This window comes from Lutra lutra, chromosome 14, assembly GCF_902655055.1.
Source record: "Lutra lutra chromosome 14, mLutLut1.2, whole genome shotgun sequence".
Classification (NCBI taxonomy): domain Eukaryota; kingdom Metazoa; phylum Chordata; class Mammalia; order Carnivora; family Mustelidae; genus Lutra; species Lutra lutra.
The window spans coordinates 9,035,056-9,061,258 of record NC_062291.1 but is presented as its reverse complement, the minus strand read 5'-3'; the positions used below and the strand labels follow the sequence as shown (position 1 = coordinate 9,061,258).

The 26,203-nt window shown below is 40.5% G+C and overlaps 1 protein-coding gene across 2 annotated transcripts in view; it reads right to left on the bottom strand.

The window, feature by feature from the left end:
• EDARADD (EDAR associated via death domain) overlaps nt 1–21,581 on the bottom strand; it is an 87,256-nt gene extending 65,675 nt beyond the window's left edge. The window contains exon 1 of one of the 2 annotated variants that reach the window (XM_047702542.1): nt 21,346–21,581. The gene's annotated coding sequence lies outside the window, so the exon portion shown is untranslated. Of the gene's footprint in view, nt 1–21,086; nt 21,212–21,345 lie in introns of those variants that run through there. The other variant, XM_047702541.1, reaches the window with a different exon arrangement.
• Nucleotides 21,582–26,203: the final 4,622 nt, after the last annotated feature.

Genomic DNA, 26,203 nt, shown 5'->3' with positions numbered 1-26,203 from the left:
TTTCTATGAATTGTAACCATAACCCATCATTATCTTTATTGTTGCCACGTGCTTTGTGAACTATAAAGTGTACACTATAAATGGGAGTGCTTTTCTTTTTTCGCAGTTTACGAAAAACTAATTTAAAAACATTCATCCACTAGAGTACCCAAAGGGCTCCCATATAAACTACTGTCGTTACATTATGTCATTCTGCTTTCGCTTCTATTGCTGTCCAATGTTTTAAAACACTCTAAAATGGGCATTTTTTTTACAAGATTTAAAAAAAAGATTTTATTTATTCATTTGTCAGAGACAAAGAGCACAAGCAGAGGGCGAGGCAGGCAGAGTGGGAAGCAGGCTCCTGGCTAAGCAAGAAGCCTGATGGGGGACTCATCCCAGGATGCTGGGATCATGACCTGAGCTGAAGGTAGACAATTAACCAACTGAGCCATCCATGTGTCCCCGAAATGGGCATTTTTGACATTTCCTGAGAGCACCTACATACTCATGAATCTCAGACTCATGATATATGGGGCTAGTGGACTTGACAATCATGGAGTCAAGCATGCTGGATTTGACTCACGGGCCTGTCATTATGAATTTGGGTGGCTTACTAAACTTGCTACATATAAACCCAAGCGTGTAAGAATTTGCAGGATTGTGACAGTTCAGTGGCATAATGTATATATAAAAATACCTAAACCAGTGTCTCTCACAAAGTAGGTACAAATAAACCAGCTCCCTTCCTGCCTTCATTCTGTCCTTGGAATTCTATCCCTTGGGAGAAGTTCCTATTGCCTTTGTTACAAGAAATGAATGATATTTATTACACTGTTGGTGCATAGCATGGATCAATACATTGAGTGATAGTATTAACATACTTCTTGAACTGCCCACTGCCCCCCCAAGCACCAAATAAAATGTCAAGCCCTGGGGAAACCAAAGTGAGAGGTCCCCAACTTTTAGGAGTTTATGGACAGGAGAGATATGCAAATACTCTGTCAGTGTAGAACCAGGGTAACTAATGTTCAAACCAGGAAGAGAATGTGTGTGGAAGAAAGGCACTGATGATGTATAAAGCCATTTGGCTGGGTGGTGACTACCCTCAGACTGACAATTTGCCATGAAAGCTTCCAGGCAAATTTGAGAGCTTTGTTAGTGACAATATGGCTATAGCCTTAAGGGGAAGAAAAAAACCAAAAACCAAAAACCAAAACACACATACACACAAACTGTTGGTCTTGTGTCTTTTCACAAATAATGACAGTTACCAGAAATTTTATCTTTTTTTTTTAAGATTTTTTATTTATTTATTTGACAGACAGAGATCACAAGTAGGTAGAGAGGCAGGCAGAGAGAGAAGGAGGAAGCAGGCTCCCCGCTGAGCAGAAAGCCCAATGTGGGGCTCGATCCCAGGACCCGGGGATCATGACCTGAGCTGAAGGCAGAGGCTCAACCCACTGAGCCACCCAGGCATCCCGAAATTTTATCTTTAAATGGGGAAAACAGCAACTGAAAATGTATTTCATTTGATTCATCACAGAATATGGTGTTTTTATTTCACACCATTTTCGTTAAGTGTTATTTAAATTAATGCAATCTGAGATAAAATGTTAATATTCCTGAGGGTATGGACATTGTATACAAATGAACCCAGCTAAGTGGGCTCCTGGACAGGGTCTGATCTATTTATAAAAGTAGCTGGAGCTAAATGGTTTGTTCCAGAATGAGACAATGCCTTCCCTCAGTTGCATTTGCTTGCTACAGCCTAAGTGAGAGTTAATACGTTCGCTTATCTCCTTAAATTTTGTCCAGAGTGTGTTAAAGCAGTCATAGGGGACCTGGGTGGTTTTGTCGTCTGCCTTCTCATAACAATGCCCCAGTTTTCTCCTGGAGAATCAACGTTCCCACTTTCAGTCCAAGCAGTTAGGCGGCGGCAACTTCACCCTGGCTCCTGACTCTAGCAGTTGGCATGTGACCCACTTATGGCCTTTGAGAACATCACTGAGTGAGCCGTGAGTTTAGGAGACGGATGAGACCTTTGCTGGGTCGGTGGGGAGGTGGGTCTCTGAGTAACCAGCCCGAGATCCACTTGTGTGTGGTGGAACAAATGAGCAGAGTGATGTGTTGGCCAGGGTGCCCATCATAGAGAGCCCTGAATGCCAGACAAAAGCATTTGAGACTATTTTTTTCAGGCAACAGGAAGCCAGGAAGGTAGTTCTGAAAAGCAGCACACGAAAATTGGTGTTTTTGGAGGATTAGTTGGGCAGCTGTGTGTAGGATAGGGTGGAGGGAGGAGAGAATGCAATCCCTGAGTGCATTTAATCTTTACGATACACTGTAATTTATTATGAAGTTGAATTTGCATCCTTATTCAAACATGAGGGAAACTCCTGTCTGAAAACTGTAAATGTTTTTTGGTTGCCTTTTTCTTTTTTTAAGATTCTATTTATTTATTTGGCACAGAGAGAGATCACAAGCAGGCAGAGAGGCAGGCAGGAAGAGAACGAGAGAAGCAGGCTCCCTGCTGAGCAGAGAGCCTGATGTGGGGCTTGATCCCAAGACCCTGAGATCATGACCTGAGCTAAAGGCAGAGGTTTAACCCACTGAGCCACCCCGGTGCCCCTGGCTACCTTTTTAAGCATTCGTTGTTTCACATGAAGTGATTACAAATTTGCAGATGTGCATTAAAATGATATATTCCGGGGCTGCCTGGGTGGCTCAGTGGGTTGAGCCTCTGCCTTCAGCTTGGGTCCTGATCTCAGGGTTCTGGGATCGAGTCCCACATCGGGATCTCTGCTAGGCAGGGAGCCTGCTCCCTCCTCTCTCTCTCTCTCTCTCTGCTTGTGATCTCTCTCTCTGTCAAATAAATAAAATCTTTAAAAAAAAATGATATATTCTAAAATGTTAACAGAGGGATTAAAAAACTTATTAAGTGGGGCGCCTGGGTGGCTCAGTGGGTTAAGCCACTGCCTTCGGCTCAGGTCATGATCTCAGAGTCCTGGGATCGAGCCCCGCATCGGGCTCTCTGCTCGGCAGGGAGCCTGCTTCCTCCTCTCTCTCTGCCTGCCTCTCTGCCTACTTGTGATCTCTCTGTCAAATAAATAAATAAAAATCTTTAAAAAAAAACTTATTAAGTAAAATATTATCATTTTTGCTGATTTGAAGCCTATTTGACAAGGGACATAGCATTCTGGTGCAGATATGTAAACATGAATAATTCTTTTTTAAAAAATTTTTATTTATTTATTTGACAGAGATCACAAGTAGGCAGAGACAGGGAGAGAGAGGGAGGGGTTAGCAGACTCCCTGCTGAGCAGAGACCCTGATGCGGGGCTTGATCCCAGGACCCTGAGATCATGACCTGAGCCGAAGGCAGTGGCTTAACCCACTGAGCCACCCAGGCGCCCAACATGCATAATTCTTAAAGGTTCCTCTACTCACTTATATAGAAGCCCTTTTCTAAACAGAAGATTAAATCTCTCTTGGCTACTCCTATCAGCTTATTTTGAATTATTTGCCACCCAGAAGCATGAACTAGAAAACCACAGTTTTTGCGCAGTGTTTGGTTTTCCACCAAGAGAATCACATAATGTGTGGTGGGTCAGTGTGGTGTGTTGCTAAAAACATTTCCAATGCCATGGATACGAAGGGGGCAGTGCAGAGAGGTAAGGAGACAGGAGAAAAGGTATGGCTCTCTAATGAGCACTTTATTCTAGAATTTTCTTTATTCTAGAATTTTCACAAGTGTGTGCTGGTGCCTTGATCTCATGGGCCATAGTACTCAGCATCTTCCAGCTGCTTTTTTAGTGAATAGATATGTAACAATTGATTTCTTGCCCCAGACTTTGAGAGAAAGATCTGTTCAGAGGGGTGGACTTTATATATATATATATATATGTATATATATATATATATTTTTTTTTTTTTTTTTTTTAAAGATTTTGTTTATTTATTTGACAGACAGAGATCACAAGTAGGCAGAGAGGCAGGCAGAGAGAGAGGGAGAAGCAGGCTCCCTGCTGAGCAGAGAGGCTCCGATGCAGGGCTTGATCCCAGGACCCTGGGATCATGACCTGAGCCGAAGGCAGAGACCCACTGAGCCACCCAGGTGCCCCTGGACTTGCTATATTAAAACCTGAACCCCAACTATCTAAAGTAAGCCAGAGGAGATTTTGTTGTTTCTGCTGTTAGAAGAGAATAGAGGAGGAGAAAACCCGGTGTTATCAGTGACAAGCTGAAGCTTGTATGGTAAGCACCCCAGAGTTTAGTTTCCTGTGTTGGGTACCGCCAGAAATTGGAACACAGGCTCAAGTTGCTGACTTGGATATCTACAAGGTCATCCATCATTAAATAAGTTATTTTAACAACTTGTCATTTAGAATTTATTCTGAGCTTGGACAATAAGGTGGGCTTAGATCCAAGTGAGTCAACTGAGAAACTATTAGAACGTAAGTGAGTTCAGTTTGGAGGAGAGAGAAAGCTCAACAAGTGGAACCCCAACAGCTTTCTTATAGACCAGCAATAACCAAGGAGGGAGAGGAAACAATCCCATTTACAGTAGCAAATAAAGGGGCTCCTGGCTGGCTCAGTGGGTTAGGCCTCTGTCTTCGGCTCGGGTCATGGTCTCAGGGTCATGGTCTCAGGGTCCTGGGATCGAGCCCTGCATCAGGCTCTCTGCTCAGCGGGGAGCCTGCTTCTCCCTCTCCCTCTCTCTCTGCCTACTTGTGATTTCTCTCTCCATTAAATAAATAAATAAGATTTATAAAAAAAATTTATACAGTAGCAAATAAAGCTATAAATTTACTGGAGATAAATTCAATAACATTGTTTAAAAACTGCAAGGACTGAGATGCCTGGGTGGTGCCGTTGGTCAGCGCCTGACTCTCAGTTTTTGGCACCAGTCGTGATCTTGGGGTCGTGAGACTGACCCCTGCAAAGGGCTCTGTGCTCAGCACGGAGTCTGCTTGGGACTCTTTCTCCCTCTGCCTCTGCCTTTAAAATAATAAGTAAATCTTAAAAAAAAAATTGCAAGAACTACAGAGCTTTCCTGAAAGCCATAAAAAGGAAATCTGACTAAAGAGAAAGCTATACCAGGTTAATAGGCAAGAAGCATCAATATTGGGGCCCCGGGGTGGCTCAGTATATTAAGCATCTGCCTTTGGCTCAGGTCATGATCTCAGTTCCCTGGGATCTAGCCCAGGAGCAGGCACCTGGCTCAGTCTGCTTCTCCCTCTCCCTCTTACCACTCAACCCCCAGCTCATGCTCTCTCTCTCTTAAACAAATAAAAATCTTAAAAAAAAAAAAAAAGAGGCTTCAATATTATAAAGATACTCATGATTCCCTAATGAATCTATCGAGTTAATAAAACCCAATCAAGCTAATGAGATTTTCTTAGAACATGAAACAGGTTGCAAATGTATATGAGAAGGTGAATAAGAGAATTTTGAGAAAGAATAACAAAAAGGGGGGATTTGCCCTACAAGACAGCAAGATATTATAAAGCAACGGTAATTAAAACAGTTGGTGTAAAAAAAGATTAAGGGGAGCAGAAAAAATTTCAAGCACAGACTCTTGTATCTTTTGGGAATTTGCTGTATGACAGACATTTAAATGGTGAGGGGCACCTGGGTGGTTCAGCTGGTTAAGGGACCAACTCTTGGTTTCTGCTCAGGTCATGACCTCATGGGTCTATGTGGTAAGCCCCACCTCAGGCTCTGTGCTCAGCAAGGATTCTGCTTGGGTTTCTCTCCTTCTGCCCCTTGTCCCACTCACATGCATGCAGATGCATGCTCTCTCTCTCTCAAATAAATAAATCTTAAAAAAAAAAGTGGTGAGAAGATGGATAGTCCAAAAATAGTACTGGAATATTTGGATTGAGACGAAGAATGCAATTTATATCCCTACCTCACCTTATACACAAAAGTAAGTTTCAAACAGATTAAATATCTAACTGTAAAGCATTTAATTTTAAAATTACTAAGAAAGACTAAAATTACTAAGAAGGAGAGAATGTCTTAATAACTTCAGTAGCAGGAAAGGGTTTCTTTTTAAAAAAATATTTATTTATTTATTTATTTGAGAGAGAGAGAAAGAAGGGTGGGTGGGGAGAGGGAGAGAGAGTTTTTTTTTTTTTTAAAGATTTTATTTATTTATTTGACAGAGAGAAATCACAAGTAGGCAGAGAGGCAGGCAGAGAGAGAGGAGGAAGCAGGCTCCCTGCTGAGCAGAAAGCCCGATGTGGGGCTTGAACCCAGGACCTGGGATCATGACCTGAGCCGAAGGCAGCGGCTTAACCCACTGAGCCACCCAGGCGCCCCGGGAGAGAGAGTCTTAACCAGACTCTGTACTGAGTGCTGAGCCCAATGTGGGGCTGGATCTCTTGACCCTGAGACAAAAGCAAGAGTCAGTTGCTTAACTGACTGAGCCACCCCGGCGCCCCAGAAAGGCTTTCTTAAGGCCCAAAAATAAGCAGACATAAAAGAAAAATCTGATAAGCCTAACTGGATATAAATTCAAATTCTGCACCAGAAGACAATAAAAAATTATAAAATGGGGATGTTTCTAGGAAAAAGTTCCTGTGGCTGGGGTCGAAGAGGTTGCTGCCTGTGTTCTCTTCAAGGAATTTGATGGATTCCTGTCGCACACTGAGGTCTTTCATCCATTAACTGAGGGTTGCTGGGGAGCAGGGAGGGGAGAGATAGGGTTGCTGGGTTATGGATACTGGGTAGAGTATGTGCTATGGTGAGTGCTGTGAATTGTATAAGACAGATGATTCACAGACCTGTACCTCTGAAGCAAATAATACGTTACCTGTTAATGAAAAGTTAAAAAAAAAATTATACAATAAGGGCAAACTTAGAGAAATTAAATATATAATATTCTATTTTATAACTATAGTAAAATATAAAATAAAATTTAATTATAAAATCTTTATATTTCTTTTAAAAAAATTTTAAAAAGATTTTATTTATTTATTTGACAGAGAGAGAGAGAGATCACAAGCAGGCAGACAGGCAAGCAGAGAGAGAGAGGGGGAAGCAAGCTCCCTGCTAAGCAGAGAGCCCAATGTGGGGCTTGATCCCAGGACCCTGAGATCATGACCTGTGCCAAAGGCAGAGGCTTAACCCACTGAGCCACCCAGGCGCCCCTAAAATATTTATATTTCTAATTATAAAATAGAATAGTATATAATATATATTTATGTATATAAAGTAAAAGGTCAGGATCAAAAGTTTTCAGTATTCATTTAAACAAATTAAAGTATGTTAAAAAATAATATAAGGTTAGATAGAAACTAAGTAGAAAATTCCTAGGAGAAACCAAAATGTCCAATAAAAATATGATAAGGTGCTCAACCTTATAAAAATAAGAGAAATACTGGGACGCCTGGGTGGCTCAGTGGGTTAAAGCCTCTGCCTTTGGCTCAGGTCATGATCCCAGAGTCCTGGAATCGAGCCCCACATCGGGCTCTCTGCTCAGCAGGGAGCCTGGTTCCCTTCCTCTCTCTCTGCCTGCCTCTCTGTCTACTTGTGATCTCTGTCAAATAAATAAATAAAATCTTTAAAATAAATAAATAAATAAATAAAATCTTTACAATAAATAAGAGAAATACAAATTAAAGTATTAGTGAGCTAGCAGATTGGCAAAACCTTAAAAGCTTGCTGATATCAAATATGGGCAAAATTGCAAAGAAACAGGTCTTCCTAGTGTGGGAATGTAAAGCGATAATGGTCACATTGGAGAGCATTTGGCCTAAAATTGCTAAATTTGCTAAAATTGACCTAAGATATCCGTTACATGTGATACAAGGAGGCACGCATAAAAACGTTGCTTGCAGCATTGTTTGTAATAGCAAATATTAGAAACAACATAAATGGCAACCAATAGGAGGATGAATAAATATATAATATAATCATGCAATATAATATTTTACAGAAGTTACCAAAAATAAGCTAAAAATTTTCTTTTTTTTCTTTTCTTTTTTTTTTTTTTTAAAGCAGAGAGCCCGATGCGGGGCTCGATCCCAGGACTCTGAGATCATGACCTGAGCCAAAGGCAGCGGCTTAACCCACTGAGCCACCCAGGCACCCCTAAAAATTTTCTAAATGAAAAAAACAAGTTGCACAGTGATATGAGGGGTAGACACAAGCCAATCTATGTTCTTTATAACTACATGTACGATTTAAAAAAAATGGATATATGTCAACTTTGCCTTATGACCAAGGTAGAGTAACAGGAAGCAGATTTACCTTTCTACCTGAAATAAGAACAAAAACCCCAAGTAAAATATATGAAACAAGAGTTTTTAAGGCACTACACAACAGATAAAAAATGTCAGTGATTTCTAAGAGCCAGGATATAAGCAAGATGATTCTTATAATTGTCCCGGCTTACTGTCTTAAGGGAATTTCCCAGTTGCAGTGCAGAGAACGGGAACGCAGACAAATCCCTATGACTCCTTAATGTGAAGAGATGTAGCTAGAAGTCACAGGACAGAATGCTGTAGAGACTTCACAGAAGGTTCCTCAGAGATCCATGGAATGTCCCTCTTGACTATTCAGCATAACATTTACTGATGGAGGCATTCATGTTGGAAATGACCCAGAGTTGGAGAAAGGATGATTAGAGGGACTATGTCAGAGAGTTAGAGGGGACAATGAGTGGTGCTCACTCAGAGCCACGAATAGTGCTTAGTCCTACCAATGAGACTAGAAAAACCTTCTAGTTCATGGGAATTTGGCAGAGTACACACAAGAGTCTTGCTTCAGTAGTGGAGAAGAATTAGAAGAATAATTATCACTGGACTGATTGAGCGCTGCCCCATTTCCACCCAACAAATCTTAAAAGCAAGACCCAAAAGGATCAAACTCTTTTCAAGTAACTTAGCTGCATCCTGAAAAGCTCAATAAACACAAATATAAAATATAGAAATACAAAAATATCCAATACCCAACAAGGGATATGCACAGACTATGACATAAATATGAACGTAATAATTGATTTTTTATCCATTTTACACAATTAAGTGGTGGTTAGCATATTTGAAATGATTTGAGCCTTTCCTGTCTGAGATTATATACCAACCATTCCTTTGTGTCAGACTGTTTTGATCTCTTTTAAAAGGCAAATAGTTTCATGCTATTGTCAATTATTTTTAGCCAATCAGGTTTTCTCTGGGGAACTGGGGAGCATTAGGAAGAGAGGAAATAATGAAGAGGAGCAAGGAAGTGCACCAAGAGGGAAGGTAGAGGGCACCAAAGGCAAACACAAGTACAGAGGACCTGTGCGTGAGCCATCTCAAACCAACATCTGTTCCAGCAGTTTCAGGGGAAGAAACGTGTATTTTTTTTTTTTTAATTGAAAAGCCAATTTTATTTCTATGATAGACAAAACATTATACATAACAGGATAATATAAGGCAAAAGCTGCCTTTTGAGAGTTCTGGTAACATTTATGTGTCTGAAACGTGTACTTTTTTATCACTAAGTTACAGTTGACACAATTAGCATGGAGAAAAATTTAATTCAGTTGAAACAGAAGGGGAAGCTTAAGTTGCACATTGTAGAATATAATTTCTCATAGATTAACAGAATTTAATTGACCTTCCTTTTGTGATGATTGAGAACTTGCATTTTAGAAATGCACATCACCAGCATTTCCATACAAGCTTTCTCAGTTTCAGGACTCCTTACTTTTTCTTCTTTTTTTTAAAGATTTTATTTATTTATTTGACAGACAGAACACAAGTAAGCAGAGAGACAAGCAGAAAGAGAGGGAGAAACAGGCTCATCGCTGACCATAGAGCCTGACGTGGGGCTCAATCCCAGGACCCTGGGATCAAGACCTGAGCCAAAGGCAGCCGCTTAACTGACTGAGCCACCCAGAAGCCCCAAGGACTCCTTACTATTCAGTTGAGAGAATGGGGTGTCACTTAACTTGTTTCAGCAGGCAACTCCTTATGATACTCAGATATTTTCCATTTCAATCAGTGCAAAGATTTGAAAGTGTTGAAAGAGGACTAATCCTCACCTGTCTCCTCCCCCATCCTCCTTTCCCAACCAAAAGATCCAATCAATCATGAATGTTATAGTCATTTTCTTAATAGATTTTGGGATTGGGGGTTTATAGATGTGAACTTGGATATAAAAAGAAAATAATCCAAAGAAGAATAATTTCAAGTGCGTGAAGATAATCATTTCAGCTGAAGTATAACTAAGAAATAAAGGAAGAGTAGATGCACCTAAGTGTTCAATAATAGAGTGGTAGAATTATGATACATTAATGATGATCACAAAAGTATACTGATACAACAATAAAATCATTATTTTGCTTTCAAATACTTAAAACTTTATAATGGCCAGCATGGAGCCTGAATGTCATCATCACTCCTCCCTGACAACAAGCAAAAAGCTCAACAAACTGGAAAGTCAACAGCCCTCCTTAGATCCATCAGGGAAGTGGGGTCACAGGGCAAACCACTGCCTTCAACATTGGAGAAACCAACAGGCCTGTATAGAAGATTACAATCTACCAGAACAGAAAGCCACATACAGAAATCTTCACTGGAATTTGTAGGAAGGCAGGAAAACCTGAACTGTAATTGTTCAATTGCTGAAGGCTCAGTGTGGATTTCTGAGAAATAAAATCTCCAGGGGGTGGGGGGGATGGGGAACCACACATTTTTAGGAATTTTACCTCATAAGTTTGACCAGGTTCTCACAGTGACTATCAGTAGCAAGAAGAGAATTGGAATCATTTTGAAATACTCAGAGCATTCTGTTATTAAAAAGGCTTCCCCCTCAGAGGAACTATTCTACCAGAGTCTAAACTACTGGGGTTTTATCACAGCCTAACCAACCCTGAGGAAGGAAATGTCCAACCTCGGCTGGCTCTCACCTTCCACATGGAGGAAAGGAAAGACCCAACTCCAACCCACTCTAGCAATTTTGTCTCATCTCGGGGTGAGAGTGGACTTAGAAGCATTTGTGAGGTTCGCAGTCCAGAGACACAGACTCACCAGAAGACCGAAACCAAATAATAGGACTACAGAATGCTTCCTCTCCCCAACACTCACCACCACATTACTAAAGACTGGCGTATTGAAGGCCTACGTGCTGCAGTTCCTTTTACCTGGTACATCATGTCTGGCTATCAAGAAAAAGTTACAAGGCATACTAAAAAGACAACACAATTTGAAGAAACAGCACTAGAACCGGCCTCAGATATGGCAAGATTGTTGGAATTATCAGCCAGAGAACTGAAAACTCTGATCAATATGGTATGGGCTCTAATGGGTAAAGTAGACATCAGGCAAGAATGGATTGACAACTTAAGTAGGAAGAAGTAAATTCTCAAAAGAAAAATTTTTTAAATGCTAGGGGAAAAAAAAAAAACACTGTAGCAGAAATCAAGAATGCCTCTGATGGGCTCATTAGCAGATGGGATATGGCTGAGGACAAAAATTCAGAGCTTCAGGATAAGACAGTAGAAAATTCCAAAATAGAAGAGAAAAGGTAAAGAAGATAGAAAAAGAAACTAGAACAAAATATTCTGGAACTGAGACGTAGCTACAAAAGTTTTAACATACATGTAATGGGAATATCAGAAGAAGAGGGAAAGAAACAAAAGAAATACTTGAAGTGATAATGATTGAGAATTTTCCTAAATTAATATCAGAGACCAACCCACAGATCCAGGACTCTCATAGAACACCAAGCAAGATAAATGACAAAAACCAAAACCAACCAAGACAAACAAAACTATACCGAAGCATAATATATTCAAACTTCAGAAAAGCAATGATAAAGGAAAAATAAGCGAGAGAATAAAAACACCTTACTATAGAGGAATAAAGGTAAGAATTACATCCAACTTCTTCTCAGAAACCAGGCAAACAAGACGACAGTGAAGTGAAATATTTAGTGTTGAGAGGGAAAAAAAAATGCCAACCTAGAATTCTGCACCCTGAAAACTTAACCTCCGAAAGTGAAAGAAAAGTAAATATTTTCTCAAATTAACAAAAATATTGAGGGAATTAATTGCCAGTGGACCTGCCTTACAAGAAATGTTAAAAGAAGTTCTTTAGAAGGAAAAAATATAGGTAAAAAACTCAGACCTACATGAAGAAAGGAAGACCATCAGGGAAGCAATACATCTAGGTAAAATAAAAGCTTTTATTTTTCTTACTTTTAGTTGATCTAACAATAATTTGTTCAAAATAATAATAGCAACAATGTAATTATGTATGCTTATGTACATATATATGTTTAGTATGCTTATTGTATAAGTGAAATGAGTAACAGCAATGATACAAGGGATATATGGGAGGAATTAGGATTACTTATGTTATTATAAGGTACTTGCACTACTTACACTATTTGAAAGTGGCTTGTATTATTATATTGCACAAGTCTAGGACAGCCACTTTTTTTTAAAAAAGTAATATAACTGATATGCTACAAAAGAAAAGAAAATGGAATCCCATAAAATGCTCAATTGAAACTACAAAAGGAAAAAATAAAAATAAAAGAATAAAACTACAAAAGGTGGGGCATCTGGGTGGCTCAGTTGGTTAAGCATCTGCCTTCGGCTCAGGTCATGATCCCAGGGTCCTGGGATCGAGTCCCACATCAGGCTCCTTGCTGAGCAGGGAGCCTGCTTCTCCCTCTGCCTGCTCTGCCTGCTGCTCCCCCTGCTTGTGCTCTCTCTCTGACAAATAAATAAATAAAATCTTAAAAAAAAAACTACAAAAGGGAGAGGAAGATAAAAACAGGAACAAAGAACAAAGGCACTAAATGGAAAATAGTAACAACTATGGTAGTTATCAATCCAAAAATATCAATAATCACTTTAAATGTTAATTGTCTAAATATACCAACTAAAAGAGATTATTAGAGTGGATCAAAAAACAAGATCTAACTATATTTTATCTATAAGAAACTTATTTTAGGGGTGCCTAGGTAGCTCAGTCAGTTAAGCATCTGCCTTCAGTTCAGGTCATGATCTTGGGGTAATGGAATTGAGCCCTGCATCAGGCTCCCTGCTCAGTGGGTGGTCTGCTTTTCCTTCTCCCTCAGCTCCTCCCCCCATTCATCTCTCTCTCACATAAATAAAAATCTTAAAAAAAACTTAATTTAAATATAAAGACATATAGAAATTAAAAGTAAAGGGATGAAGAGATATATACCATGTTAACACTAATAAAAAGAAAGCAGGAATAGCTATATTAATTTCTGACAGAGCAGACTCCAGAGCAAAGAAAGTTTTTCAGAGATAAAGAGGGGCATTACATAATAATAAATCAGTCAATTTTCTAAGAAGACTTAACAACTCTTAATATATATGTGTCTAACAACAGATGTCAAAATGCCTGAGGCAAAAACTACTAGAACTACAGGGAGAAATAGATGAATTCATTATTACAGCTGAAGAATTCAACACCCTCTGTCAGAAATGGGTGGATCTGGGTGTCTGGATGATTCAGTTGGTTAAGCAACTGCCTTCGGCTCAGGGCATGATCCTGGAGTCCCAGGATCGAGTCCCACATGGGGCTCCCTGCTCAGTAGGGAGCCTGCTTCTCCCTCTGACTTCTCCCTTCTCATTCTTTCTCTCAAGTAAATAAATATAAATAAAATCAGAAAAAAAAAAAAGAAATGGGCAGAACCAGTAGAAAAACCAGTAAAGACATAGTTGAACACCATTAGTCAAGTGGACCTAGTCAACATTTATCAACTATTTCCATTCAACCACAACAGAATACACATTCTTGATAAAGAACATATACAAAAAAATCCCCCATAACTAACATTACACTTAGTGGTGAGAAACTATAGGTTTTCCTGCTAGATTAGGAACAAGACAAGAGTGTCCCTTCTCAACACCATATTGGAGGTCTTAGTTAATGCAATAAGACAAAAAAAAAGAAATAAAAATTATACTGATTGGGAAGGATGAAATAAAATTGTCTTTGTTTGTAAGTGACATGATCATTTATGTAGGGAACAAAACTGTCAAAAAAATTCCTGGAAATAATAAGCAATTATTGCAAGGTTCCAGTATACAAGGTTAATATATAAAAGTCAATCACTCTCCTGTATACTAGCAATGAAAAAATGGAATTTGAAATTAAAAACACAATACCATTTACATTAGCACCCCCTAAAATGAAATACTTAGTTATAAATCTGACAAAATATTTATAACATCTATATGAGGAAAATTGTAAAACCCAAAGGTAAGATGTCAAAACGACTAAATAAATGAAGAGATATTCCAAGTTCATGGATAGCAAGACTCAATATTGTCACAATGTCAGTAATTCTCACCTTGATCTATAGACTCAACAGAGTCCCAATAAAAGTTCCAAAAAGTTATTTCATGGATATCAACAAACTGATTCTATATTTCGTGTGGATATGTCGAAGACTCAGAATAACCAACACAATACTGAAGAAGAGCAAAGTCTTACGATAAAAATCAACTTCAAGACTTACTACAAAGCTACAGCAACCAAGACAGTACGATTGGCAAAAAATAGACAAGTAGATCAATGAAACAGAATAAACAGCCCATAAACATACCTACATAAATATAGTCATATAGTCAGCTGATCTTTGACAAAGAAGCAAAAATATTCTTTTCAACAAATGGTGCTGGAACAACTGGGTATCCACATTAAAAAAAAAAAAATCTAGGGGCACCTTGGTGGCTCATTGGGTTAAGCCTCTGCCTTCAGCTCAGGTCATGATCTCAAGGTCCTGGGATCGAGCCCCGCATCAGGCTCTCTGCTTGGCAGGGAGCCTGCTTCCACCACCCCTGCCTGCCTCTGCCTACTTGTGATCTCTCTCTCTGTCAAATGAATAAATAAATAAAATCTTAAAAAAATAATCTAGACAGAGCCCTTACACCCTTCAAAATTAACTCAAAATGGATCATAGATCTAAATATAATTCAATTCTAAAACAGATGACAACATTGGAGAAAACCTAAATGACCTTGGATATGGCAATGATTTTTTTTTTTTAGTTATACACCAAAGGCACGCTCCATGAACAAAAATATCAATAAGCTGGGCTTCATTAAAACCGAAGGCTTCTGGGCGCCTGGGTGGCTCAGTGGGTTAAAGCCTCTGCCCTCGGCTCGGGTCCTAGGATCAAGCCCCCTATCGGGCTCTCTGCTCAGCAGGGAGCCTGCTTCCCTTCCTCTCTCTCTGCCTGCCTGTCTACTTGTGATCTCTGTCAAATAAATAAATAAAATCTTCAAAAAAAAAAAAAAAAAAACCCGAAGTCTTCTGCTTCACAAAAGACATTGTCAAGAAAATAAAAAGATAAGCCACACACTGGGAGAAAAAATATTTGCAAAAGACATATCTGATAGAGGACTGTTATTAAAAATATATAAGAGATACTAAAACTCAAACATAAGAAAATGAACAACCTGATTGAAAAATTGGCAAAGGACTGGAACAGACACCTCACTGAAGAAGATATAGAGATGGCAGTAAGGATATGAAAAGATGCTGTGATGATCCACAACATGTATAACTAAGGAATTGTAAATTAAAACAACAATGATAGATCACTACACATCTATTAGAATGGCTAAAATCCAAAATACTGACAACATAAAATGCTTTTGACAATGAGGAACAAGAGAAACTCTCATTCATTCTGGTGAGAACACCAAAATGGTGCTACCACTTTGGAAGACAGTTGGGCAGTTTTTTACAAAACTAAACATATTCTTACCATATGATCCAGCAATTGTGCTCCTTGGTACTCACCCAAAAGAGCTGAAAACTTTGTGTACACAAAACCTGCACACAGATGTTTATAACAACTTTACCCATAAGTGCCAAAAGTTGGAAGTAACCAAGATGTTCTTCAGGAGGAGAATGGATAGATAAACTGTGGTCCATTGAGACAATGGGATATGATTCAGCGATAAAAAGAAATGGCTATCAAGCAATGAAAAGACATGGAACAAACTTAAAATTCATCGTAATAAGTGAAAGAAGTCAATTTGAAAAAGCTTCATGTTGCAAGGTTCCAACTATATGACCTTCTAGAAAAGGCAGAACTATGCAAATGGTATAAAGGTCAGTGGTTTGTAGCAGTTAGGGGAAGAGGAGGATGAAAAGGCAGAGCACAGAGGATTTTTAGGGCAGTGAAACTGTTCTATATGATATGTATGATATTTTAGATATATATCGCTACACAGTTGTCAAAATGCATAAGGTACTATACCAAGAGTGAACTCTATGAGAACAGTTTTTTTTTTAAAGGTTTTATTTATTTATTTGACAGAGATCACAAGCAGGCAGAGAGGCAGGCGGAGAAAGTTGGGGGGAAACAGGCTCCCTGCCGAGCAGAAAGTCTGATCTGAGGCTCAATCCCAGGACCCTGAGATCATGACCTGAGCTGAAGGCAGAGGCCTTAACCCACTGAGCCACCCAGGTGCCCCACCAAGAGTGAACTCTAATGTAAACTCTGGACTTTGGGGTGATAATGATGTGTCAGTGTAGGGTCAGTGAAGGTGACAAATTATCACCATGGTACAGGATGTTGATAATGGAGAAGGCTGTGTGTATATGGGGAAAGGGAATTTTACTTTGATCCCCAAACTACTCTAAAAAATACAGTCTGTTAAAAAAAAAAACAACAACTTTATAATGCAATACAATACAAAACAAGAATGCATATCAAGAGGGAAATAATGTTTAAAGGGAACGAAGAACTTGAGTAATGTGTACCTAGGGATTTTGGTTGCACATTTGTAGGAAGTTCACATTGTCGTTAGCAATTGTTTATCTATGAAGTAGAAGTAACATAGATAGTGATGAAAACTCAAAAACACAACATTAAAAAATGCCATCTATGGGCTCTTAAAAAATGGAACAAAATTATTTCCCATCCAATACTTCTTGGCTTTATAAGTGTTGTGGGGAATGAAGGGACAGAATTTAAATTCAGGTTTATGATTTTTAAAAGATTGGATAATATGTTTCTACAAAGAAGGCTCCTCTGAGTAACAAAGAAATGAACACGGTAGCAGAAAGTGGAAAAAAGGCTACATCTCTTGTCAGCTCATGTTCTCTGAAGCCCTGTCACTTAGTGGAGACAGTAACTATTCGATGAATAGCAAATGGTAGTCTTTCAGATTCCCGAGATTTTCACTAAGGATCATGAATGGATTTTTTAAAAAATATGTAAAGAACGTCTACAGTGCAAGTACCTGCAAATAACTGACATTTTGGAGAGAATATTTTAATCAGCAGAGAAGGTCAAAACGACAAAGTTCCAGGATCGAAGTAAACATATGGGATTTAAAAAAAAAAAAAAAAGATGTTTTTTAAAAGGACTTTAAAAAAAAGTCCTTTTAAGAGACAGTTGGCTGTTGGGGCGCCTGGGTGGCTGAGTGGGTTAAAGCCTCTGCCTTCGGCTCGGGTCATGGTCCCAGGGTCCTGGGATCGAGCCCCACGTCGGGCTCTCTGCTCAGCAGGGAGCCTGCTTCCTCCTCTCTCTCTCTGCCTGTCTCTCTGCCTACTTGTGATCTCTGTCTGTAAAATGAATAAATAAAATCTTTAAAAAAAAAAAAAAAAAAGAGACAGTTGGCTGTTTAAACCAAAAGTACAACTCACTGAATCACCACATTATTTATTTGGGTAGAAAGGACCTGGGGGCCCATTCTGCAGAGGAAGAAATAGAATCACTAACAGGCCTCATGCCTTGCACAGCCAGTGGCTAGAATCCCTGCCTCATGAGACCCTGTGCTAGAACGCCGCTAGAACCATCTAGAACTATGTTAGTCTTTCCTGGAAGCCAACAAGTGTTTGACCAGTTAAGAGCACAGTAACAATAAGTCACGTTAAGTTATAATGATTATCAATATCTTTAAAAGCCTTGTAAAGTTCCTTTTTGAGTAACCCTCACCCCACCCTTAGAGAAATTTATCTGTGATTCACCTCTTTGAAATACCTCATCGTTGTTACACATTTATCATAGCCAAAAAAAAAAAAAAAAAAAAAAGAAAAGAAAAAAAAAAAAAGCTTTTTATTAACAAAGTGTTTAGAAGGGGGCGCCACTGACAACAATGAGAGTTTTTGCTGCCAGGACAATTTGGTTGCAGAAACAGCTGAAAGCAGTCAGGTCAGACAGAGCCAAGGGCTGGAGGGATTTTTAAAATTATAAAAACCAAACCAAATCAAACCAAAACAAAAATCAAAACCAATGGCCAAGATTTCAAGTTTGCTACTAAAGGTATGACATGCTCCTAAGACACACATATATATATATATATATATATATATATATATATATATGATCAATGTATTTATATATTTATATTTGAAGAAGGAACTATTTGATGCAGCAAATCCACGTTGATTAAAAATTACAAGGTATGAAATACCTCGAGGGTACGGGAAGGAAAATGCTTTCACCTGATCTGACTAGGAAGTGGTTGAAGCCTGAATTAAAGTGATATAAAAAAGAGTAAAGACCTCGGAAATATATGGGGAAAAAATCCCTAGAAAAAACAGCAATAATAACCGGTTGCTATTTATTGATCCAGACCCTGCGGTAGGCAAAGAAGAGCTGGTTTTAGCTAGAGGATGATCTCCATTTGTCTTCATGATCTGGCATTTCCTGCAAGCCAGGCATGGGGCTCTGCACTAGAGCTGCAAATGCGTGGGGGCCCTCACTGCCCCTTTTCTCTTCTCAGGGGGACAACGGGCATGTCCGTGGTGCAGTGTGACAGGCTTTACCACAGGGAGATAAAAGACTGCCAAGGGTAGGTTGGAGCTGGGAAAAACCACTTAGGAACAGATTTTCAGGGGATGTGATACACAAAGGCAAAGCAGAAGAATGAGGATGAATGTGTCAAGTTTCAAAGTGCCAGGAGGCAGCACAGTGCATTTGGGAAACTACAGCAAGTTCATGACAACTGACAACTGATCTGGCAGCATCACCTGGGGATGGAGGCTGAGCCCCAGGGTTAACATTGGGGGTGAGATGGTTTGTATACTATGCCGAGGAGGTGAGATACTACACTGTGGGGGCACAGGGAGCCACCGGAGGATTTAAAGGAGCAGAATCATAACCATAATAGAGTATTTAATTGCATCCTAGCTTTCATCAAGGGTAAGATGCACTATAGTTTATGTTCGACTAAGAAAGAGAAATGCTGTCAGTTAAACTAGGATATGTCGTCAAGTGCAAGGTGAGTGCCACCTTAAGATATATTAAAATTGGGGGGGGGGAGGACAAATCTTAGAACAAGTAAATTGTGGTACTAGAATAATTAAGAAAGGTCGAACACTTGGATAAACAAAAAAAGTGATTATTGCTTACCATGTGCCTCAAACTATCTTAAGTCTTAGAACAAGAGACGTTCTCGTCTTGACGCCCTGAAGCAGTTAGACCCAAGGTACAGAGGGCAGTAGCCAACTACCAGCAGGCATCAAGTGCCATGTGCAGACTCTAAGAGCAACTACCTTTGAGAGAGGGAACGGTTGAGAGTGGGCTTTCTGAGGTAGAGAATTACTAGCTGGGAAAGGAGGAAAATCAACAAAGAATCAGAGTTGATGCCACTACGTGACAGAGTTGGTGAAACTTCCCTTCTCAGAGATCTTGAGGCTCCTCAGAAATGTATTTTTCATTTTGGACAGAACATTCAGGATAAATATGATCTGTTCGAGTTCCTGGTTCTCTCATCAGGAATGTTTCTTAGGCTTCACTGGCACAAGAAAAGGGTTTTGATAGTCCAGGGTAAGTCCTGACAAAAGCAAAGCACGGTATCTATGACAAACTAACCACTCAGAAGAGAACAACAGATAAAAAGCCAGGCTGACCTGACCCTGCAGGATAGGTAAGGTTGGTCCGGCAACAGGGGCAGATGGGAAGTGCCCATCTCCTGCTAGAAGAGCTAGAGAAGACCCCTTCCGGAGAGACCACCAGGAGAGGAGAGCAGTAGGTGCTGAGAGGCACTAAGGACTTTGCTTGAGGGACCCGTGCCTGAAGCTGGCACCAGGGAGTTGCAAGGGAGCTGAGCAACCTTTAGCTCTTGAGAACTGGGCTGGAGGGAGAAGTCCTTGAAGGAGGAAGATCCAAAACTTGTGTAGGTGCTACAAGAAAAGCAGCTGGGACGGTGGTGAAACCTGGCATCTTACATTAAGGAGTTCCTTCCCTGTTTGAAGCTTGACAGACCAGTGAGGAACCATCGCCAGGCATTCCACCTCCAGAATGACCTTGTTATTGCTCCCCATCAAAGGCAGTGAATCTTCTTCGGGAATGAGGAACCATGATGGATTTTAGGTATCACCTGAGTAGCTGTTATACTCATTAGCTCACACTCAGTGGGAGACAGCTTTTTTTTTTTTTTTTTTTCCCTTAACAATATGTGTTTTAGTAATACAAAAGTAACCTGAACTTGTAGTGAAAGATTATTGATGTGAAGGACAGGATTCTAAAAAGAAAATAACATCTTAGTGTATTTAATTTTAATACCATATGGACCATCAATTTTTAAGGGAAGGAGTCTTAACTCTTTTGTTTTCTCCGTTTTTCTACCAGAATCAGTAAATGTGTAGTTAGAGTAGTGTCTGAGCAGGCCTCTTCCTATGAATTATTAAATATTAAGCCTAAGAATCGCAATCTAATCGTCCCAGTATGGGGTTTGAAAAATATTGCTACCGTGTGTATGTAAAATTCTGTATAACGCACAAAATTAGATGTTACCAGCCCCAATGCCGAAAATATAGTGAACACTTAAACGGATCATTTCATCAGCAGGCACTAGGTATGAAATCTGGTGCATTGTTTGGAATCCTGATCTGTTGGTTTTATATTATGTTTAAGATAGTATCCGAAAAAAAGCCACCCTTACTTTCTGCTTCCAGCAAAGTTATAGTAATACGGACTTGATTCATTGTCTAGCCTGAAATATGCCCCGAAACAGACAAGAGAGATGAAACAATGGTTTTCAAGTAACTCTACACCAAAGAACAATGATCAAAGACAAAAAACAAACAAACAAAAAACCCAAAAACAAAATAAAACAAAAACCCCAAAGCTGGTGAGTCCTAGACTGTTCACCGCACTACCTGGAGAAAGTTCTCAGGCCCCTGGAGGCGTGGCTGGTAAGCGCCTGGGAGGTAGGAGGTCAAGGGCGACCCGTAGGAGGAGAGCCCTACTTCTGGGCGCTCCGAGCCTAATCCTGGCCTGGCTGTGCAGGTGCGGGTCAGAAGGGCTGAGTTCCAAACCTGAGAGGGGGCTCGCGGGAGTGAGGGAGTGCGAGAGAGCGGGAGGGCGAGGAGGGCGGCGGGCCTAGGGGAAGGCGCCAGGCCCGCTCCTGCGACTCACGTGGTCCTGCCTAATTGGCCGCCGTAGAGCCCGAGTCCCCGGGGAGGCGGAGGCGTCCTCCGCAGCTGTAGTTCCCGGGTTCTTCCAGCTGCCAGCCCCACCTTCCCGCAGGAGGCTCGCGGCCGCGCGGGGACCACAACTCCCACAAGGACCCGCGCTCCAATGGGGCGTGGCCGATAAAGGGGCGGGGTCTGCGTGAAGGGGCGGGACCGTGATGCAAGTTACCTTGGGGCTCAGCGTCCCCATGCGGCTTCCTGGAGCTCAGGAGCTTTCTCATCGCTGAATTGGCATCTGGCGGCTGGACTCATTCGGAGTGTAACGAAGTGTTAGCTTAGGAGGCGCAGTGCTAGGGACTGAGTAGCGCTGAAGCTGCTGGTGTTCCTGGGCTTCCTGAGGAGCCTGTCTGAAGAAGTCACAGGTGCTGGTAGGGGAATCCCGGGGGAAAACTGGGGCCCAAACCAGCACTTTGAGACTCCGAGCCGGAAGCCAACAATAACTGGGAAAAAGTCCATCCGCGCTGAGGTGCTTTATTTTGGCTGAGAAGATAAGCAGGAAAGATGACAAACCAATGGGATGTCTGTAGACCTCTGCTGGAACTTTTAGGTCTGTCTTCTATAATTCCTTACCTGCCACTCAGAGCTTTTATCTTTTTCTTCCTTGGGTTGCCTTCTTAGAGAATTTCTTAGCTTGATATTCCATCTCTCTGGTTTGGTTTTAAGCAGTGCTCATTCTGCTATTCAGCCCATCTCTTTGAAAGGTTTCTTTTTACTGCGGTTGCTACTTGTATTTCCAAGATCTCGGCTAATTATTTTCATAACTGCCTGCTCTCATTTCATGATAAGATATTCTGGCTTATCCCTATGATTAATTTAATTACATTGATGTTAATGTCTAGCACTTTTTTTTTTCCTTAGGTGCATATTCTCTCTTGAAAGGATAAAACATATTAAAGCTGTTCTTTTTTTCCGTGGCTTGATTTTTCTGAAACGTTTGTGATTGTTGGTTTATGTCTCACTCATTTTTATGTACCTCGAGAGTCACTGCTTTTTACTCTGTTTGCAGGAGGGAGGGGGATGAAGAGGATGAATTGCAGAGTATTTTTTTTTTTTCTTTTTAACAAAAATGGGTAGAATCTGGTTTTGTAACCTACTGGTCACCTGGGTACCCCACCCCATTCCTCCAGAGCCTCATAATCATTGGGATTTTGCTTGTTTCTATTACCCAAGCTCCCATACTCTCCAAGCTGGAAGCAAACATCCCATTTTCTACTTCCTGGAAGGCTATACTTTGATGAAGCTTCAGCTCTAGTCTCTCAGCCAGTTCCCCTTTCATTTTCTTTTCATTTTCTTTCTTTCTTTCATTTCTTTAATTTTCATTCTGGCCTCCTCCCTCCAGGTTTGCACCGCCTTTCCTTATGTACAAATGGGGATGGTAGGAAAGAGTGTCTGAGAAGCCCTTACAGTTTTTAAAAAAGATTTTATTTATTTATTTGATAGAGAGAGCACAAGTAGGCAGAGCTTCAGGCAAAGGGAGAGGGATAAGTAGGCTCTCTGCTGAGCAGAGAGCCTGATGATGGACTCGATCCCAGGATCCTGGGAGCATGACTTGAGCCGAAGGCAGCCACTCAACCGACTGAACAACCCAGTCACCCCCAAATATTTTTTAGTATCTTCTTTTCAGTACTTCAAGGGGAACCAAACATCTTCACCAGGACTCTCAAAGATGAATGAAAAACCAGTAATAATTTGCTACAAAAATGACAAACATCTATTTTTTGTACTGCATCTAAACAAGTAAATTTTAAAAATTAACATTATGGTAAACATAAGAATTTGCTGGAGGTAATCCTTTGAAAGTTGATGCTTGTACTTTTATATCTCGGTCAAGCAAGGCACCATAGAATCATGGTGACCATCCATATTCTATATAAAAACTCTCAATTCTGTTAAGAACATGAAACAAGGGGTGCCTGAGTGGCTCGGTTGTTAAGCATCTGTCTTAGGCTCAGGTTATGATCCCATGGTCCTGGGATTGAGACCCACATCGGGCTCCCTGTTTGGTGGGAAGCCTGCTTCTCCCTCTCACTCTTTCTGCTTCTGTCCCTCTCTTGCAATGTCTTCTCTGTCAAATATATAAATAAAATCTTAAAAAAAAAAAGGACATGAAATAAATTCTCCAGGGAGAGGGAAGAGGATAAAGTTCAAAATTAGAATAGGTTCAAATTTAAATTTGTACATCAAAAGCTCTTTCTAACTGCCTCTCTTACACATAATTCTACTAAAATAGCAAACCCAATAGAGGACAAAATTGTTTGTTTCAAAATACATGGCCTTGGACGTCTGTTATGTCGATAGAAAATTACCCAGTTGCCTCCATTAATTGGTTAGAATTTTGAGAGGAAGCTTGTGATAGAAACAGGGATTTTTTTTTTTTTGATGTTAAAAAAATTTTTCTTTTCAGCGAAACAGTATTCATTGTTTTTGCACCACACCCAGTGCTCCATGCAATACGTGCCCTCTCCAATACCCACCACCTGGTTCCCCCAACCTCCCACCCCCGCCCCTTCAAAACCCTCAGATTGCTTTTCAGAGTCCATAGTCCCCTTCCAATTTCCCTCAACTTCCTTCTCTTCTCCATCTCCCTATGTCCTCCATGCTATTTGTTATGCTCCACAAATAAGTGAAGCATTATTTCACTTATTTGTGAATAAGTGATAATTGACTCTCTCTGCTTGACTTATTTCACTCAGCATAATCTCTTCCAGTCCCGTCCATGTTGCTACAAAAGTTGGGTATTCATCCTTCCTGATGGAGGCATAATACTCCATAGTGTATATGGACCACATCTTCCTTATCTATTCGTCTATTGGCGACCGTGGCCATTGCTGCTATAAACATTGGGGTACAGATGGCCTTTCTTTTCACTACATCTGTATCTTTGGGGTAAATACCCAGTAATGCAATTGCAGGGTCATAGGGAAGCTCTATTTTTAATTTCTTGAGGAATCTCCACACTGTTTTCCAAAGTGGCTACACCAACTTGCATTCCCACCAACAGTGTCAGAGGGTTCCCCTTTCTACACATCCTCTCCAACACATGTTTCCTGTCTTGCTAATTTTGGCCATTCTAACTGGTGTAAGGTGGTATCTCAATGTGGTTTTGATTTGAATCTCCCTGATGGTTAGTGATGATGAACATTTTTTCATGTGTCTGAGAGCCATTTGTATGTCTTCATTGGAGAAGTGTCTGTTCATATCTTCTGCCCATTTTTTTTTTATATGATTGTCTGTTTTGTGTGTGTTGAGTTTGAGGAGCTCTTTATAGATCCTGGATATCAACCTTTTGTCTGTACTGTCATTTGCAAATATCTTCTCCCATTCCGTGGGTTGCCTCTTTGTTTTGTTGACTCTTTCCTTTGCTGTGCAGAAGCTTTTGATCTTGATGAAGTCCCAAAAGTTCATTTTCACTTTTGTTTCCTTTGCCTTTGGAGACATATCTTGAAAGAAGTTGCTGTGGCTGATATCAAAGAGGTTACTGCCTATGTTCTCCTCTAGGATTCTGATGGATTCCTGTCTCACGTTGAGGTCTTTTATTCATTTTGAGTTTATCTTTGTGTGTGGTGTAAGAGAATGGTTGAGTTTCATTCTTCTACATATAGCTGTCCAGTTTTCCCAGCACCATTTATTGAAGAGACTGTCTTTTTTCCACTGTATATTTTTTCCTAGAAACGGGGATTTTTAGCACGGAGAGGCCAACAAACTGGAGGACGCTAACACTGCCTGCAATCTAGCAGCAGCTCTCTGAGGTCACAGGTTGATTTTGGATGGTCGTCTTTTCCCTCGGGGAGGGCATGACTGTTCAAAGTGAATGTGTATATTTTTTTTTTTTTTAAGATTTTTTATTTATTTATTTGACAGAGAGAGATCACAAGTAGACGGAGAGGCAGGCAGAGAGAGAGAGAGAGGGAAGCAGGCTTCTTGCTGAGCAGAGAGCCCGATGTGGGACTCGATCCCAGGACCCGGAGATCATGACCTGAGCCGAAGGCAGCGGCTTAACCCACTGAGCCACCCAGGCGCCCAATGAATGTGTATATTTGAAGAGAGGACCTCAAGACCTCTGGAAGTCTGCATGCCTCATTCACTGGGCAGGGGACTTCCTGCTTCAGGTATTTGCACAATAGACTCTAGTTAAAGTCCACCTTTAGCTACGAGTCAAAGCCATGATTGTTAAGAACACAGAATAAGGTCCTACGTAGCATACACGATGTGACCAATAGGCATTAATGGTCACTCAAGGGTTCTGGTACATTGTTATCCTCCGGTAGATTGTAAAGGTAAAAAACATCTGAAAGGTTCCCAGGAAGCAGTGGGTTTTGTTTTGTTTTGTTTTGTTTTTTGGAAAGAAGAGGAGGATGGGGTCGCTAGACTTTAAGAGGTCATGAATAAAGCAGGAGAGGTAGGAACTGAATCATAAACTTTTGTCGTTAGCTTGGCAGGAGTTGAGGTATAAGGTCCTGGGTCTGCATGAAGGTGGGTAGGTCACAGGGAGATAGTGAGGTTAGTACTCCGAAGGGGAGCTGCCATTTGGGCTTGGGTATCAAGAAATCACCGATGCAATTAAGTGGGATAACCATGTTTGTAGTGTGTGTGTGTGTGTGTGTGTGTGTTAATTCTTCATAGTTGGGGATACTGAGTTAGATGGTTATTGATCCCTTATCCAATTACAACATTCCTAGTATTTATGACTTCTCTGGCTCAAATATTAGCAACGGCTATGGAGAGAAGGGTTAGACCCAAAAGCATGGAGCACAGTGTATAGAAAGTTTCTCCAAAGCTTGAAAGAAGGCTTTATCAGTATA